The sequence below is a fragment of the Gordionus sp. m RMFG-2023 genome, chromosome 5, assembly GCF_954871325.1.
Source record: "Gordionus sp. m RMFG-2023 chromosome 5, tfGorSpeb1-WG-v2, whole genome shotgun sequence".
In the NCBI taxonomy this organism is placed as follows: Eukaryota; Metazoa; Nematomorpha; class Gordioida; order Chordodea; family Parachordodidae; genus Gordionus; species Gordionus sp. m RMFG-2023.
This window is the reverse complement of record NC_088779.1, coordinates 29,189,508-29,194,587: the sequence shown is the minus strand read 5'-3', so window position 1 is coordinate 29,194,587 and position 5,080 is coordinate 29,189,508. Positions and strand designations below refer to the sequence as shown.

Sequence of the window (5,080 nt, the reverse complement as noted above, 5' to 3'; positions counted from 1 at the left end):
ATATCATGTCACATTTCTTCATTTGAATATGAATATTTTTATCATTATGGACAAACATATTTGTCTACATGAATTCGATTAATATTAATATAGAGTCGATCAGTCAACAAATATTATAAAATGAATCTCTTCCCCCTTCTTATATAATTTTATAGCTAAAATGAATGCAAGGTTATTTATTAGGCAGCACTCTATTATCAAATATTAATAACATAGAATCCTTTAATATCTATATCAAATCTTATTAGAGAAAAAATATTTGGCAGATTATTATTCTGAATATGCTAAAGTATAACATGATGCATTACTAGATGATTGCAAACTATGGTATAAAAGTTAAATATTATTGATAATGTTTCAAAAAATGCTATAGATGCTTTGTATAATTTCAAACATATAATTAAAATTATATAAATGGCAACTCTGTAAAAGTGCTTCTACTAATTGAAAGACAGGTTATTCTCTAACATGCATAAAAACCTACCGAAGTAGTGTTGTTAAATATATGGATTTTAGTCAATTTTTTAAAACGGCTAACTCATTATTTTAGTCAGAAAAATATTACTTAAGCCTTAAGATTTTAATAATAGATATCCAAATCTTTGCTCCACATATGAGTAAAATCTTCAGACTTGCGTAATATTTTTCTGGTTAAAATATTGCCGTTTTTTAAAATCAGCTTAAATCAAGCCGTTTAACAACACTCTTAAAAATTAATACCTTCGAAAAAGATTGAATAGTTGGCATTAAGTCTCATAAAAAAAATTGAATTTTATCTTATAAATTTATAATGTATGCTTCATTATTATATATTTTCTCATTTTTTAAAACATCATTTTTTATTTCATGAATACTTTTAGTTTAAATGCATGAAATAATTTTTAAAAAATTTTTTGTGCTTTATTTAATATTTATTTTTTTTATTAAATATCAAATTTTAAATGCTTAAAAAAATTAATCTTTTCTTTACAAATTTCAGTAATATATAATTGAATTTGAGCTCTAGAAATTTTAAAACTTAAAATCAATTAGATTCTCAGAATACAATTTGAAATATAGACAAACCCAACAAAAAAACATTATATACTGAATTCAAAGCCCTAATTATAGGTCTTAGTAGGCATAAATTGCTTATAATATATGCAATATTTGATTGATTAAATTAGCTTATAGAATTGTATGAATTTTCCTTGCGATTGCCGACAAAGTGAATTTCCATAAAATTTTATATTTCCTATGATATTTATTTTCCTCGTCTATTATAGATATAATTATTTAAAAAAATTTATAACTGACCATAAATGTTTCTCTCCTTTAGAATATAAAATCTAATAAAAAATTATAAGAGTAAATCATATTTTAACTAATTGGTTAAATACGACGTATTTTTTACCCATAAATGTCGGTTTTCGGGTTTCTAATAAATATATTTTAATAATTATTTTACTATTTAAACAAAAATTTTTGACAATACGTTATTAAAACATTATATAGCATAGCAATAAAAAATAATTTGATAAAATATCGTTTCACACACTTCCTACGTTGAATATTTTTATCCTGCATTCCATAATTATGGACAAACATATTTGGCTACCCAAATTAGTAGTAAGACAAGCCCATCTGTTCAATATTGGTAGGTCAGTCGACGATTTATAAAATGAATCTCTTCCCCCCTTCTTATATAATTTTATAACTCAAATAAATGCAAGGTAATTAATTAGAAATCACTCAAATATGCAAATATTAATAACGTAGAATCCTTCAAAATCTGTATCAAATCTTGTTAGAGAAAAAATATTTAGCAGATTTTGCAAATTATGGTATAAAAGTTAATAATTATTGATAATGTTCCAAAAAATACTATAGATACTTTGTATAATTTCAAATATATATAATTATTATTTTCCATACATATTATAATTATAATGGCAACTCTGTCAAGTTTCTATTAATTGAAAGACAGGTTATTCTCTAACAAACGTACCGAAGTAATTTGTTGTTAAATATATGAATTTTAGTCAATTTTTTAAATGGCTAACTCATTATTTTAGTCAGAAAAATTTTGCCAAAGTCTTAAAATTTCGGCAATAGATATCCAAAGCCTCTTATCCACCTATGAGTAAAATCTTTAAGCCCACGTAATATTTTTCTGGTTAAAATATTGTTGCCCGTTTTCAAAAATCAGCTCAAATCAGGCCATTTAACAACACTATTAAGAACTATTTCGTTGACATTAAGTACTCATAAAATTATTAAAAAATTAGCATAATTTTAAAAAAGATTATTAAATTGAAACAATTTCTTTTTGAATAGTAAAATGGAAATATATAAAGAGATATCTTGTTTATCCTTGTTAAATCTTTTTAAATAATAATAATTCTTGGTATATTAAAAATTAAGAAAAATGTTAGTTTTGAAATATAGGGAGCATCTGAAATTTAATACTCGTAATAATCAAAATAAAAATAATTATTTTTATTTAAATAAATGATATAAAAGGACAATTAAAATTTATACAACATATATATTACATCTAACGTAAGGTTAAAAAATATACTATGTGACTGATTAGTATTCATCTATCTATAATATATATATAAAAGCCTTGTCACAAAAATAGCGTTAAGCTCTCATGTCACACTTTATAATTTGAAAAGTGCCTATGGCCCAATCGGGCAAGAACTCGCTTACAAATCTAGATGGATTTCCGGCAAATATTTTTTTCTCATAATCTGGTAAAATATTTTTTTTTCTTAATGACATAATCAAATAGAACGATTCAAAGTGTAGTGCAGCTACTTTAAAATTCATACTTAAATAGGTATTCTGATATTTTTAAATTTTTTATTTAAAAATCACCACATAATCATATTAAACATTCATTCATTAACCAAACCAAACTGAACTGAAAAATAATAAATATTCATACACAATTATACATAACTAGCTGATTTACAATTTTTATATATAATATATAGTTTTTAACCGCTCCTTTAATTTTCATTTTTTTAAAAGGTACACGAAACAAAATTTTCATTTTTTTAGAAGATACACGAAAAGGTTATAGGCTATGGTAAATTTTTTGATTTAATTATTATTTTATTATATTTTTAGATTCCTGCACAAGATACCTTTCAACAAAAAGATGCTGAAAATCAACAATCAAATTGCCGTACTGAAAATCAAGAGTAATATATTATTGTTTCAACATTAACAGCAAATTTTTATAATTTTTACATATAACAGTTCCTTAGATTTTTCATGAAGGCCAAAATAATATACAAAATAAGTTATTAAATAATTTGAATATTAATTTATAAACACTGGCAATAAAACAGACCTTCATGCCAGCTAAAATAAAAAACTAAAAAGCTATGCATAACTTAATTTTGTAAATTATCTTTTTTAACACCCTTAGAAGAAAAATCCAAAGACCTGTTGTGTGTTATAATAATGATTGTCTAAATTTGAAAGTTAATCTTTTAAAAAATCTAGATATTGTAAAGAAGGTAATGAAACAGACCTTCATGGCAGCATTAAAAAATAATACCTACTTTGAATTTTAAATTATAAACACCAAAAGCTATGCATAACTTTTGTAAATTATCATTTTTAGCACCCATAGAAGAAAATTCTAAGGAGCTATTGTATGTTATAATAATGATTGTCTAAATTTGAAAGTTAATCTTTTAAAAATCTAGATATTAAAAATATATACCTATTAAATAGTTAGAATTTTAACTTATATACGCCAAAATGTTTTGCATAATTTAATTTTGCAAATTATCATTATTAACCCCCATAGAAGAAAAATCCATGAAACTGTTGTATGTTATAATAATGATTGTCTAATAAAAATAAGTTATGCACAACTTTTTAGTGTATATAAGTTAAAATTCAAACTATTATATGTATTCTTATATTTTTAAATTTTAGCCATGAAGGTCCTGTTTTATTGCATACTTTACAATATCGAGATTTTTTAAAAGATTTACTTTCATATTTAGACATCTTTATTATAACATACAACAGTTCCTTGGATTTTTCTTCTATGGAGGCTAAAAATGATAATTTACAAAATTAAGTTATGCATAACTTTTAAGTGTATATAAGTTAAAATTTTACTATTAAATAGGTATTCATATATTTTTAAATTTAAGCTGCCAGGAAGGTATAGTAAATTTTTGTCTCAAATTTAGACATAACTGATCATTTTTATAACACATACAGCTCCTTGGATTTTCTTCTATAGGTGCTAAAAATGTTATAACAATTTAGTGTAACTATTTAATAGGTATATTTAAATTTTAATAACATATCAGCATAAGGAAAAAGCCAGACGGAGACAGGAACTTTGTCGAAGCAAGAAAAATTGCAAAGTCTTATTGCATCAATATCAAAGTGTAGTAGTACTGAAAATCAAGATCAAAGTAATATTGCTTCAACATCCTTAACAGTAAATTTTATTATCTCTTTATTTTTTATTATTTAAACTGGTTACAAGTCTGTCCTGATAAAAAAAACAAGACCTAAATTAATTTCTTATTTTCTGCACGACCATCATCATCAGTAAATTATATTTTATACTTTCAATTTACACGCTTTATTTCAGGTTATTTACGGCAAACTACAAGCAAGGAAATCACATCATCAAAATACTACATCGAGCAAAACCATCAAAGACATGACAACAACATTTTCAAATAAAAGGCAACATACGGTGATATAACCGAGGCTAATTCTTAAAAATATTAGATTCCTCTCAATTTTTAAAATATCTTAAATCTCCTTTTTTAGTAAAATTTTTGTTATAATAAATTTACTATATTATATTTTTTTAATATGGTTACAAATGCTTATTTGTTGGAATCCAATAATCGTCAAGTCTTGAGGTATATATAATTATTATATTTTCTTATAATTCATATCTTTGTCTCTTTTTTTCTATTTCTTCCATCTTTTTATAATTCTTTTTATCATCTCTTTGCTCCCCTAAAATCCATCTCCTACCTTTACACGGTGAGGAGTGAATGCTGACTAAAAGGAGCTCTTGTGGATAATGTTAGTATTTGGGAAG

General features: G+C 23.9%; 1 long non-coding RNA gene across 1 annotated transcript; it reads left to right on the top strand.

The window, feature by feature from the left end:
* The first annotated feature begins 3,006 nt into the window (after positions 1 to 3,006).
* LOC135930520 (uncharacterized) lies at positions 3,007 to 4,688 on the top strand. The gene is made up of 4 exons (XR_010572804.1): positions 3,007 to 3,076; positions 3,118 to 3,191; positions 4,326 to 4,433; positions 4,616 to 4,688. It is a non-coding gene; the product is annotated as an uncharacterized LOC135930520 (long non-coding RNA).
* Positions 4,689 to 5,080: the final 392 nt, after the last annotated feature.